Source organism: Sus scrofa, chromosome 1 (genome assembly GCF_000003025.6).
Source record: "Sus scrofa isolate TJ Tabasco breed Duroc chromosome 1, Sscrofa11.1, whole genome shotgun sequence".
Taxonomy (NCBI): Eukaryota; Metazoa; Chordata; class Mammalia; order Artiodactyla; family Suidae; genus Sus; species Sus scrofa.
In genome coordinates this window covers 238,650,826-238,665,320 of record NC_010443.5, presented here as the reverse complement: position 1 = coordinate 238,665,320, position 14,495 = coordinate 238,650,826, and the positions used below count along the sequence as shown (strand labels likewise).

The 14,495-nt window shown below is 41.0% G+C and overlaps 1 protein-coding gene across 6 annotated transcripts in view; it reads left to right on the top strand.

Annotated features, from left to right (window-relative positions):
• The window catches only part of SLC25A51 (solute carrier family 25 member 51), a 29,331-nt gene that overhangs the window by 2,292 nt on the left and 12,544 nt on the right, over positions 1–14,495 (top strand). For 3 of the 6 annotated variants that reach the window (XM_021100704.1, XM_021100752.1, NM_001258408.1), the window contains 1 exon segment: positions 2,223–2,347. The gene's annotated coding sequence lies outside the window, so the exon portion shown is untranslated. 6 annotated transcript variants of the gene reach the window in all.

Here is a 14,495-nt window from a genome sequence, read left to right as displayed (position 1 = left end):
TGGAAAGTAATGCAGGTACCATTCCAATAAAAATTAAAAGTGAACATGGACAAAATTTTATTGTTCAAGTGTGCAAATAACTTGGTTTGTGTTAACAAGGAACATATTGTTAAGCAGCTTTTAAATGTTATGTGTTTGGTGTGTAAAAATGAAATTTTTTTATGTTTGTAAATGTCTCAGTGAGTTAGGAATAGTCACATAGATCTGAATATTTTTGTTGATTTTAACATGGTTTAGTCCTGAAACTCTGAAGAAGAGCAAAACATTATGTAGATACAAAGTATTTCTGTGCTGTTGTTTTGTAAATTTTTATTTTTGGCCACACCCTTGGCATATGGAAGTTCCTGGACGAAGGATCTAGTCCAAGCTGCAGCTGCAACCTACACCACAGCTGTGGTGATGCCAGACCCTTAACCTGCTGCACTACAGCAAGAAATCCATTAAACTGCTTTTTTTTTTATTTTTTATTTTTAGGGCCACACCTGAGGCATATGGAGGTTCCCACGCTAGGGGTCAAATCAGAGCTATAGCTGCCGGCCTACACCACAGCCACAGCAATGCAGGAAGCAAGCGAGCCACATCTGCGAACTACACCCACAGTGCACAGCAACGCCAGATCCTTAACCCACTAAGCGCGGCCAGGGATCTAACCCACATCCTCATGGTTCCTAGTTAGATTTGTTTCTGCTGTGCCACAAGGGGAACTCCAGGACAATTTTTCTTTGACTGAAAATGCCATTGGCTCCTTTAATTGCTTAAGAGCACAAAATGTAACGGGTCTGTTTTAAACAAATTTAAAAGCTATGGGTTTCTTTCTTTCTTTTTTTAAATTCTCCTTAAGTCAGATTTATGCACACCCACAAAAATTGTGTGTGAAGGACAGCCATCAAAAGGAGTTGTGTCCTAAGGAAAGAAAAAAAAGAGTTGTGTCCTGAATTAAGGGAAACAGCTGCTGAAGCAGGAGTTAGCACAATTAGTCAGTAATAGGTAATCAGGTTTAAAAATTGAGTCTTCTAAAATGCTCCATGGCACAATGCTAATACTACATAAAATACTTCAGATATGAAGAGGAAAGTCTGTACAGATTTTAGCAAAAAGGCTTTTCTAGAAAAGCAAGTCAAAATAACATGATTGGCAAGTCAGGCCACAACTAGATATCAGAGCTACAACTTCTCATATTGGTGCTAGAAAATCCTCTTTATCCTGGATGGACTAAAAGTTCAAAACAAAACAGAATTTTTTTTTTTTTTTTGCCACACCCACAGCATGTGGAATTTCCTGGGCCAGGGATTGAACCCACACCACAGCAGGGACAAACCTGGATCCTAAACTCGCTGAGCCACTAGGAGACTCCAAAACAGAAACACTTTACATGTTTACTTCTTTTTTCAAAGTCTCAGTTTCTTTTCCTGTCACCATGTATTTCATCATGATACAGCAGAAAGATGGGTTCTTTTAGAAGTGGCTGTTTTTTCTTTCTGTGGTAAGACTGTTACAGAGCCTGGATGCTTCAGGCTCATATGCATCTGTGACCAGTGTCTTGCTGTGGTTAAAAACTTAGCAATAGCTTAGCTGTCTGCTGCTGCTTTGTCCCTTCAGTGATGAAGGTCAGCTTCAGGGTTATTTGTCATTGAACCTTTATAGACTGGAGGGTAGTCAGGATCCATTCCTATAGCATCTTTCCTGTGGCTGCGAGAAAGATGCTCTTCTCCTGAGTGTAAATTAAGGTTATGCTCTGATGCACAAGCCTGAACTGGCTAGGACTCTGGAATGGGTGCGTGTCATGCCAAATCAAAGCCACAGTGGTAAAGAAGTAGGAGGTGGTACAGATGGTAAAGTGGCTGCCACTAAGACCCAAATTCTCCATAGAATGTCTTAAAAAGTAATAATAAAGGTTTTGCTTAAAAGAGAATACATAGCCTTAAAATCTCATCATGAAACAATAAATGAAAATAACATATTTCCTTTTTAAGAGATTAGTATAAACTCAAAGGAGAAATGAGATGATAAAGAGGAAAAATTTAAAAACCGAAAAGTGGTAAAATTGGTAAATTCAAGAGCTGAGTCTTGGCTGGGATGAGAGGAAAGTAATTTAGGTAAACCTGCTATGCTGCTCAAGAAAAAAGTGAACATAACACATAAGATTAGAAGTTTTTTTTTTAAACAGCAAGTGCATTATAAGACGATATTTGTATTAACCAGACTTTTTTTTTTTTTTAAAGGAAATACAGTTATCAAAGTTGACTCCTGAAGAGAGAACCTAACAGACCATTAACAATGGAAGAAATTGAGAAAGTTATCAAAATGCCACCATCCCCCAAAACACCAGGTCCAGATGGCGTTTCAGGTGAATTCTTTTAACTTTCAAGAAAAAGATAATTATGTTAAGATTTAAATTGTTCATCAGCATAAAGAACGAAAAAATGACAGATTTCTTTTACAAAGCCAATGGAACATTGACACCTGAACTTGATGTGAAGATAGTACCGAAATTGGAAGCTTGGTATGTTATGAAAAGTGGTGTGAAATTTTAAAATAAGCTATTAGCAAATTTCTTTTAATGGTACATTAAAGGAATATTTCTCTCTGGCCAAGTAGGATTCATCCCTCTGTTGCAAGGGTGAGTAATTACCAAGAAATATGCTTATGTACACACCAAATAAATACATCAAAAAATGCACGGTAATAATAGTTCATCTTTGTTGAACCACCTACTATGCTGTAGACTGCTTTCCTGGGTGCTTTACCTGTATTAATTAATTGGCTGGCCTCTGGGGTAGATAATATCCTTAATTTATAAATGAGGAAACTAAGCCATGGAAACCTCTAGTAACTTGCTGGAGGTCACACAGTGTGATGGAGCCAGGATTTGAACCCTGGCATTTAGCTCTGTCAAGTTTACACTGTCTCTGTGTCCAGTGTCTGTATGATCTTCTGAGTAGCTTCCTAAAAGCATCTGACCAAGATTCAAGATAAATTCCTGATGTAGTGGTAGTGGGAAGGGATGGAGGTGGTAGTAAAACAGGAATAAAGGAGTATTCCTTTGCCATGTTTGAAAACTCAAAGAGGCCCTTACTATCAGTTGATCACTAGGACTAGAAACTGGAAGCCGTTTTTAATGGGAAACCCAGTTTCCTAGTAAATAGCAGGGGGCAGGGTTTCAAATTATACCTGCAGGTGTGCTAATTCTTTGAATGAATGCAGCATGGAGTTTTGGGGGATTATGGTGTAATTTGTCAGATGAAGTTATATGGCAGCACTGGGAAGCATGCTTGACTGCATGTTTGTAGCACAATCCTAAAGATGGGCGGGCCACCTGGTAAACAGGGAAGGTTACTTAAGTGGAAACAAATTTTATGTGGGCCAATCGGTAAATATTTTTGTGTCATGATGACTTGTTTCCCTGTGTAAACTTAAAACCGCTAGGACTTGGATTATGAACGCTCAGATGACAAGAACTTCCTGTTCCTCAAATCAAAAGCCAATGTCATGCTTCACACTTAACCCCTAGCAGTGTTCCACAAATGTCGAGAAAAACAGAAGGATGTTTACTAGTACCATAACTGAATTTTGTTCCGGAAGCATATGCCAATTCAGTAAGATAGAAGAAAGATATATACTATAAAGGAGAACACAAAATTATTTGATATTTCTGTGATATTTAGAAAATTAATTGGAAGAGAACAACCCATTCATAATAGGGACTGAAAAAGTAAAATACCTAGACATAAGAAACATTCGAAGTCTGTAGAAATTTTTTTTTTTTTTTTTTTTTTTTGGCTTTTTGCCTTTTCTAGGGCTGCTCCCTTGGCATATGGAGGTTCCCAAGCTAGGGGTCTAATTGGAGCTGTAGCCGTCAGCCTATGCCACAGCCACAGCAATGCAGCCAGATCCGAGCCGTGTCTGTGACCTACACCACAGCTCACGGCAACACTGGATCCTTAACCCACTGAGCGAGGCCAGGAGTCAATCCCATATCCTCATGGATACTAGTTGGATTAGTTAACCACTGAGCCACAATGGGAACTCCATGTCTAAAAATTTTTTTAATATTACTGAGCTTTGTAAAAAGAAACAAGTAGGAAAATACCACATGCTTGTAAAGTAAGGTTCAATTTTGAAAAAGTGACTGTACTTTTTTTTTTTCTCTTTTTCTATTCTGATGCTACAGGTTAAAACAGGTTGGTACTAGGAAATTCCCATTGTGGCCCAGTGGTAACAAATCTGACTAGTATTCATGAGGATGCAGGTTTGGTCCCTGGCCTAGGCTAAGGATCTGGCGTTGCTGTGAGCTTTGACGTAGGTCACAGATGCAGCTCGGACCTGGCGTTGCTGTGGCTGTGGCGTAGGCTTGTAGCTGTAGCACTGATTCAACCCCAACCTGCTGTGGGTGTGGCTGTAAAAAGAAAAAAAATGGATTGGTACTAGAGAAAACGTACTAGGCAGTTGTGGAACAGAGTGGAGTGCAGAAGTAAATGCAAATGCCTGTGAGTATTTAGGTTACGCCAACCAGTGAGGAAAGGAGAGCTCATCAGTCAGGTTTTAGGCAGTCTCATCTTTGCTTCCTTCCAACAGTGAAGTTCCAGAGAAACTGAAATACAGATGGTAAGTGAAACCATAGAAGTTGTAGAAGGAAGCATGGATTACTTGTTAATAATTTTAGAGTGATGAAGACCTTTTACAGAAGGCACAAAACCTAGAATCCAAGATTAGTTGATTTAATATGCATATTAGGAATTGCAGTATCACAAAAATGTGAAGTGAGAAAAGTACTTACTACATCTTGGTTAATATAACTAGGATTGATTTTCTTCATATACAAAGAAATTTTACAAATCAACAAGAATAAAGTGCCTATAAAAAATAGATAATGGAGTTCCCTTTGTGGCGCAGCGGAAACGAATCCGACTAGGAACCGTGAGGTTGTAGGTTCGATCCCTGGCCTCGCTCAATGAGTTAAGGATCCGGCGTTGCTGTGAGCTGTGGTGTAGGTTGCAGACGCAGCTCATATCCTGCGTTGCTGTGGCTGGTGTAAGCCAGCAGCAATAGCTCCGATTGGACCCCTAGCCTGGGAACCTCTATACACCGTGGGTGCAGTCCTAAAAAAGACAAAAGACAAAACAAAAAAAATGGATAATGTAAAAATTTATAGTAAAAGAAATTCAACTGGTCAATATTCTATAATCACCTAGATGAAAAAATAATCTGAAAAAGAGTGGAGATATATGATATAGATAATGGCTGATTCACTTTGCTGTACACCTGACGCTGAGACAACGTAAATCAACTATACTCCAATATGTTTTTTTTTTTGTTTGTTTGTTTTTTTGTCTTTTTGCCCTAGAAAGGGCCACTCCCAAGGCATATGGAGATTCTCAAGCTAGGAGTCTAATTGGAACCATAGCCACCGGCCTACGCCAGAGCCACAGCAACGTGGGATCCGAGCCGCGTCTGCAACCTACACAACAGCTCACAGCAACGCCGGATCCTTAACCCACTGAGCGAGGCCACGGATCAAACCCGCAACCTCATGGTTTCTAGTTGGATTCATTAACCACTGCACCACGACGGGAACTCCCAATAAGGTTTTTTTGAAAATTCAAATTGTTAATAAAAATGAAAAATGAATTTTATTCAAAAAATGTAAATGACAAAACAAGATTTTTTTCACCTATCAGATTGGCAGAAATTACTATTTAATACTTGCTGCTAGAAATGGTAGGGAAATAAGTGCTGGCATATACTTAATGGAAATGTAAATCATAATAAGTTTTCTGGGTGCAATTTGGACTAGCTGTCAAATTAAAATGTATTACTGTTTGTGCCAGCAGCCCATTCTAAAGATTTACTCTGCAGATAAACTTGTTAGAGAGTTCACCACATATAAGTACAGTTTCTTTCCCATTGCAGCATTGTGTAAAAGCAAAAAAGGAAAAACAAAACAAACCAAAAATAGCAACCATAAGTAGGAGATAGAATGAATTACATATACTACGTTCATTTAATAGAACACTACATAACCATCAAAACACTGGGGTATCTGCTGTTATTGTTGACAGATTTAGGTCATTGTTGTACACCTTGCTTTTTGACTTAGTAGTATGTTCTTTTTGTGTATTTTTATTTTTTTATTTTTTATTCTTTTTTGTCTTTTTGCTATTTCTTTGGGCCGCTCCCGCGGCATATGGAGGTTCCCAGGCTAGGGGTCTAATCGGAGCTGTAGCCACCGGCCTACGCCAGAGCCACAGCAACGCAGGATCCGAGCCGCGTCTGCAACCTACATCACAGCTCACGGCAACGCCGGATCGTTAACCCACTGAGCAAGGGCAGGGACCGAACCTGCAACCTCATGGTTCCTAGTCGGATTCGTTAACCACTGCGCCACGACGGAACTCCTTTTGTGTGTGTGTGTGTGTGTGTGTGTGTGTGTGTATTTTTAAAATGATCTATAGGTTGGTGGGGATGGGATGGAGTGTGTGACCAGAGTTGAGGTGACTAGTAAAAAGGGACTGGTAGTAAGTAGTCAAGCGGGAGATGAAGAGGACCTAGGCTAGGGCAGCAAGCCTAGAGGAGAGGATGTATGTGTATTCAGTTGATTAACAACTTAATTTTTCTCCTGAAAAAAAGTACCTTTTTAAAATGTGTTTTTTGGAGTTCCCATCGTGGCACAGTGGTTAATGAATCTGACTAGGAACCATGAGGTTGCAGGATTGATCGCTGGCCTTGCTTAATGGGTTAAGGTTCCGGCGTTGCCATGAGCTGTGGTGTAGGTTGCAGATGCAGCTTGGATCCCACGTTGCTGTGGCTCTGGTGTAGGCCGGCGGCTACAGCTCCGATTTGACCCCTAGCCTGGGAACCTCCACATGCTGTGGGAGTGGCCCTAGAAAAGGCAAAAAGACAAAAAAAAAAAAAGCTGTGGTGTAGGCCGAGACTACAACTCTGATTCAACCCCTAGCCTGGGAACCTCCATGTGCCATGAATGCAGCCCTAAAAAAAAAATTTCTACTGCACAGCAAAGTGATTCATTTGTACATATATACACATTCCTTTTCTTTTTCTTTTTTTGTCTTTTGTCTTTTTAGGGCCACACTAAAAGCATAAGGAGGTTCCCAGGCTAGGGGTCTAATTGGAGCTACAGCTGCCAGCCTTACAGCAGCACCAGATCCCAGCCGAGTCTTGGACCTACACCACAGCTCACGGCAATGCCAGATCCTTAACCCAGTGAGTGAGGCCAGGGATGGAACCCGTGTCCTCATGGATCTTAGTCGGGTTCCTTAACCACTGAGCCATGATGGGAACTCCTACACATTCTTTTTCATATTCTTTTCCATTATGGTTAATCACGTGATATTGAATGTAGTTGACGGACCTGGTTGTTTATCTGTTCTCTGTATAATAGTTGGCATCTGCTAGTCTCAAACTCCCAATTCATCCTTCCCCCTTGGCAACTACAGATCTGTGAGTGGTTCTGCTCCTTGATAAGTTCATTTGTGTCATTTTAGATTCCACAAATAAGTCATATCATGATATTCGTTTCTCTCTCTCTCTCTCTTTTTTTTTTTTTTTTCTTTTAGGGCCGCACCCACAGCATATGGAGGTTCCCAGGCTAGGGGTCCAATTAGAACTGTAGCCACTGGTCTACAGCAACAACTGCTCCAGCAACTAGGGATCTGAGCCGTGTCTTCCACCTACACCACAACTCACGGCAACACTAGATCCTTAACCCACTGAGCGAGGCCAGGAATTGAACCTGCGTCCTCCTAGATGCTAGTCAGATTCGTTTCCTCTGAGCCACTACTCGAACTCTTTCTGACTCACTTAGCATGACAATGTTCAGGTCCATCCATGTTGATGCAAATGGCATTACTTTGATCTTTTTTTATGGCTGAGCAGTATTCCATTGTGTATGTGTACCACATCATTTTAATCCATTCATCTGTCATTGGACATGTAGGTTGCTTCCATAGCTTGGTTATTGTAAATAGTGCTGCAGTGAACATAAGGGGTGCATGTATCTTTTAAAATTATAGTTTTGTCCTGATACATGCACAGGAGTGGGATTGCAGGATCATATGGCAACTCTATTAAATATGTACTTTTAATGTGTAAATTTTTCTCTAAAGAAGTAATATACTTTAGTGAATTTTTGTTTAAATGATTCACTTGTTGTTTTATTGGATCTACAAGCAGCCCAACTCCAAGAAATCTAGCCTCTTGATAGAGCGTGACTTCATAATCTAACTGCTTTAATATCTGCCAGATTTTAAAGTAATTTCTTTCTCTGAGCTGGGCCATCCTTTGATTACTGAAATTGTAGTGGAACAAATTTTCGGAATTCCAGGGGACAGTTTTTACTGCCCCTTGATTCTCCTTCATGATAGTGCTAAGTGCCATTAACAAGTCCCACTCCTCTAGGCTAGAGGAGAGGTTTGTTCAAATCAGTGCAGCATTTTGGTGCCAAGGGGTGGTGTGGCTGCCCTGGTGGCGGGGTGGACAGTGAAAGGTTGTGGCTCTGTTGATGTCTATTTCTGTATGTGTGGCCAGATGACAGATGAGTTTCCCCACCCCTTCGATTACCTTCCTTGGGGCAGGCTTTGGGCCTGCAGGGGCCCATTCATAATTCTTCTCATCTGAGGGCGTGTTTATCTTTTCTAATAGAAATGTGATAGCAGGCCAGCTCCAACTGCAAAGAGGCTTTGGGCCAGAGTGTGCAGTTAGTGCATTTCTTCTTGATATAGTCTGTCTTCTGAGAAAAGGTGCACAGATCTTGGTGTAACATCCTTAAGGAAAATTGTTTCTCTTTGCTTTACAATGAAAGGAAAAAAAATAGTACATAGTAGCATCTGAGGGTCTCATAATGCAGGTCCTAGCCTGCTTTTTAATTTGTCTTTGTCTGCTACCCATCCATCTCCCACCCACATTAAGCTCCAGCCAGACACACTTCTCGGAAATGTGATGTTGCTGCTCTTTTGACACAAGTCGTACACCTTAGCCTGTGCTGCCTTTGGCTAAAATGTGCCTCACCCTTAGGTACATTCTATTCAGCTTTCAGAGCCCTGCCCAGAGGGCATAAACCACACTTTCATTCCCTCCAGACACCTTCTCTGTGAGGCCATGTACATATTTCTGCAGTTGCATTTATCACACTGTAGTTCAGTTGTTTGCATGTCGTATCTTCCCTGAGTCCTTATTTATCTCTAATCTCTGACACCTGCGGGGGGGGGGGGGTGCCTGAAACATTGCAGGAGTTAAATAAGTTCGTTGAATTAAAGTCTCTTGGAGTTCCCTGGTGGCCTCACAGTTAAGGATCTGTTGTTTCTGCTGTGGTTCGGGTTACTGCTGTGGTGTAGGTTTGATCCCTGGCCTGGGAACTTTGGCATGCCTCAACCTTGGCCAAAAAAAAATTAAAATATCTTGTATACTGAGGAGGCCAGTGTGAAAGCAGGCAAAAAAGAATTCTCAACAAAAGTAAATGAATGTCTTCTTGACAGGGTGTTATCCTGTAAGTCTGAATGAAGCAAACAAATTTTTTTTTTTCCTCGTGGCCTATGCTGCAACCACAGCAATGCTGGATCCATCCAAGCCCTATCTGCAATCTACGCCACAGCTCATGGCAACACTGGATCCTTTAACCCACTGAGCGTGGCCAGGAATCAAACCCTTGCATCCTCATGGATTCTAGCTGGGTTAATTACTGCTGAGCGAAGATGGGAATCCACAAAAAAAAATTTTTTTTACTTAAAAGAATTTGGGGAGGAAGGAAACAACTGGGAAGGCTGACACATGCTGAGTGGACCCTGACTGCAGTGCCCGCCGTGTCCCCAGCACACCCTTGGGGCCTGGTATGCTTACTTTCCAGCTGATTTCACGCTATTGTGCAGGGTGGGTGGAAACGGCCTCAGGGAGTCACAGAAATTTGCCTGTGGTCACTTGGGAATTTTGTCATCTCCTTCTGTCACAATTAGCCTTTTATTGTCCTGATCAGATCTTAGTTTTGTCACTGTCTCCAACATTTAAAAACATTTTTTAATTGACACATAGCTGATTTACAACGTTGTGTTATAATTTCTGCTGCACAGTAGTGTTTTAGTTGTACATATATACATACTCTTTGAAAAATACTCTCTTTCAGAGCTTCTGCTGTGGCGCAATGGGATCGGCAGAGTCTTGGAAGCGCCGCGACACAAGTTCAGATCCTGGCCTGGCACAGTTGGGGGTTCACAATCCAGTGTTGCTGCAGCTGCAGCTGCAGCTTAGGTTGCAACTGCAGCTCAGATCTGATCCCTGGCCCAGGAACTCCGTATGCCACACAGGGTGGCCAAAAAAAAAAAAAAAATATATATATATATATATATATTGCATTATGGTTTATCATAGGACATTAAATATAGTTCTCTTTGCTATATAGGAGGCCCTTGTTGTTTATTCCCTCTGTGTATAATAGCTTACAGTTGCTAACCCCAACCTCCCACTCCATCCCTCCCCCAACCCCCTCAGCAACCACAAGTCTATTCTTGTCCTTGAGTCTGTTTCTGTTTTGTAGATAGGTTCATTTGTTTCATATTTTAGATTCCACATAAAAGTGATAGCATATGCTATTTGTCTTTTTCTTTCTGACTTCATAGTATGATCTCTAGTTGGATCCATATTGCTGCAAATGACATTATTTTGTTCTTTTTTATAGCTGAGTAGTATTCCATTGTATATATGTAGTACATCTTTATCCATTCACCTGTCAGTGGACATAAAAGTTGTTTCCATTTCTTGGCTATAATAAATAGTGCTGCTATGAACATAGCGATGCATGTATTTTTTTGAATTATAGTTTTGTTTGTATATATGCCCAGGAGTGGAACTGCTGGATCATATGTATGTAACTCTATCCTTAGTTTTCTGAGGAACCTCTATAATATTTTCCATAGTGGCTGTACCAACTTACTTTCCCACCTATACCAGCAGTGTAGGAGGGTTACCTTTTCTCCACATTCTCTCCGGCATTTGTTTTTAAACCCTTATTTTGAAATGTTTATAAATTCGTGGGAATTTGCAAAAAAAAAAAAAAAATGCATAGAAGTCCCACATACTCTTCACCCAGTTTCCCCTAAAATCTTGTGTAGTACAGTATCAAAACCAGGCAATTGAGGAGTTCTCTTTGTGGCTCTGTGGTTAATGAACCCGACTAGGATCCATGAGGTTGCGGTTTTGTTCCCTGGCCTCGATAAGTGGTTTAAAGATCTGGCGTTGCTATGAGCTTTGATGTAGGTCACAGAAGTGGCTTGGATCTGGTGTCCCTGTGGCTGTGGCGTAGGCCAGCAGCTGTAGTTCCTATTCAACCCTTAGCCTGGGAACTTCCATATGCTGCTGGTGCGGCCCTAAAAAGCAAAAAACCAAAAAAAACCCCAAAAAACAAACAAACAAAAAACCCCACAAAAAAAAACACAAAAAAAACACCCAGGCAAGTGACATTGGGGCTTATTCACATTTCACCACATTTACATGTGTGTGTATGTGTGTAGTTCTGTGCAGTTTTACCACACATGTGGGTCTGTGTAACCACCACTACAGTTAATGTTGAGAACTGTCCCATCACTGCAAGATTCTCTCATGCTGCCTCTTTATTGCCACACCCTTTGCCCTTGTCCAGCCTCTCTTAGCAACCACTTCTCTGTTCTCTAGCTCTGTAATTCTGTCATTTCAAGAATGTTGCATAAATAGAATCACACAGTGTGTGGCTTCGTTCACTCAGCATGATTCCCTTGAGTTCCATTGGCGCTCTTGCGTGTATCAGCAATTCATTCATTTTAACTGCTAAGAGGTATTCTGTAGTGTGGATGTACTCAAGTTTGTTGAATCTTTCACCTACTAAAGGACATGTGGGTCGTTTCTAGTTTTCAGCTACTAATGAATAGAGTTATTATGGACATTTATGTACAGATTTGTGTGTTAATACAGTTTTCAGTTCTCTAGGGTAAATGTCCAGGAGTGAAATTCCAAGGTCATACAGTCATCTCATGTTTAGTCTTTAAAGAAACCCCCCAACTATTTTTGAGTGGCTGTGCAATTTTATATTTCCAACAGTAGTGTATGAGTGCACAATTTTCTCTGCATCCTTGCCAGATTCAGTGTTACCACTACTTTTGTAATTGAAGTATATTTGCTGTACAATATTATATTTGTCTCAGGGTGCAGCAAGGTGATTGAGTATTTTTGCAGATTATATTCCATTATAAATTATTACAAAATATTGACTAATTCCCTGTACTGTACAATGCATCCTTGTTGCTTATCTGTTTTATACATAGCAGTTTGCATCCGTTAATCCCATGCCCCTAATTTGTCCCTTCCCTGTCTCCTTTCCCCTGTGTTAACCACAACTTTGTTTTCTCTATCTTTTGAGTCTGTTTCTGTTTTGCATATACATTCATGTGTATTATTTTTTAGGTTCTACCTGTAAATGATATACAGTACTTGTCTTTCTCTGACATATTTCACTAAGCATAGTATTCTTTTTTTTTTTTTTTTTTTTGTCTTTTTGCTATTTCTTTGGGCCGCTCCCACGGCATATGGAGGTTCCCAGGCTAGGGGTCAAATCGGAGCTGCAGCCACTGGCCTACGCCAGAGCCACAGCAACTCGGGATCCGAGCCGCGTCTGCAACCTACACCACAGCTCACGGCAACACTGGATCCTTAACCCACTGAGCGAGGCCAAGGATCGAACCCGCAACCTCATGGTTCCTAGTCGGATTCGTTAACCACTGCGCCACGACGGGAACTCCCTAAGCATAGTATTCTTTAGTCCTTTCATGTTACTGCAAATTGCAAAATTTCATTCTTTTTTTTACAGCTGAGTAATACTTCATTGTGTATATATAGTCCATATCATCTTTATCCATTCATTTGCTGATGGGCACTGGGTGCTTCTTTGTCTTGGCTACTGTAAATAATGTCCAGCATTTGTTATTTGCAGACATTTTAACAATGGCCATTCTGACCAGTGTGAGGTGGTACCTCGCTGTAGTTTCGATTTGCATTTCTCTGATAATTAGTGTTGAACATTTTTTCATGTGCCTCCTAGCCATTCATGCGTCTTTGGAGAAATGTCTATTGAGATCTGCCCCTCCTTTTTTTTTTTTAACCTTTTACAGGGCTGCTCCTGCAGCATATGGAGGTTCCCAGGCTAGGGGTCCAATCAGAGCTGTAGCCACCAGCCTACATCAGAGCCACAGCAACGTGGGATTCGAGCCACATCTGCAACCTACAACACAGCTCATGACAATGCGGGATCCTTAACCCACGTGAGGCCAGGGATCAAACACGCAACCTCATGGTTCCTAGTTGGATTCGTTAACCACTCAGCCACAACAGAACTCCCTGCCTATTTTTTTGATTGGGTTGTTTTTTTGTTGAGTTGTATGAGAAGTTTGTATATTTTGGAAATTAAGCCCTTGTTGGGTCCCATCTCTTGCAAATATTTTTGCTTAGTCTGTAGGTTGTCTTTTCATTTTGTTTATGGATCCTTAACCCACAGTGCCACAGCAGGAACTTCTGTTTATTTCTGTTTTTGTTTCTGTTACTTGGGGAGACTGATCTAAGAAAACATTGGTACGACTTATGTCAGAATGTTTTGCTTATGATCTCTTCTAGGAGTTTTATGGTGTTATGTTCTGTTCAAGTCTTTAAGCCATCTTGAGTTTTTTGTGTATGGTGTGAGGGTGTGTTCTGACATCATTGATTTACATTCTGCTGTCTAACTTTCCCAACACCACTTGCTGAAGAGACTTTTTCCCGTTTTGTATTCTTGCTTCCTTTGTTGAAGATTAATTGACTCTAGGTGTGTTGGTTTATTTCTGGGCTCTCTATTCTGTTACATTGACCCATTAGTCTGTTTTGTGCCCATACCATGCTTTCTTGATTACTGTAGCTTTGGGCTATTGTCTGAAGTCTAGGATACTTAGGCTTTCTGCTTTGCTCTTTTTCGTCAGGATTTCTTTGGCAGTTCTGGGTCTTTTATGGTTCCGTATAAATGTTTGGTTTATTTGTTCTAGTTCTGTGAAAAATGTTAGCGGTAATTTGCTAAGGAATTGCCTTAAATCTGTAGGTTATTGGAGTTCCCATTGTGGCACAGTGGAGACGAATCCGACTAGGAACCATGAGGTTGCGGGTTCGATCCCTGGCCTCGCTCAGTGGGGTAAGGATCCGGTGTTGCTCTGAGCTATGGTGTAGGTCACAGACGCAGCTTGGATCTGGCATTGCTGTGACTCTGGCGTAGGCCAGCAGCTATAGCTCCGATTAGACCCCTAGCCTGGGAACCTCCATGTGCCACAGGTGTGCCCCTAAAAGGGCAAATAATAATAATAATAATAAATCTGTAAATTGCTTTGGGTAGTATGGGCGTTTTAACAATATTAATTCTTCTAATCCAAGAACATGGGATGTCTTTCCATTTATTTAAATCATCTCCAGTTTCCTTTATTAATGTTATATAGTTCTCAGCA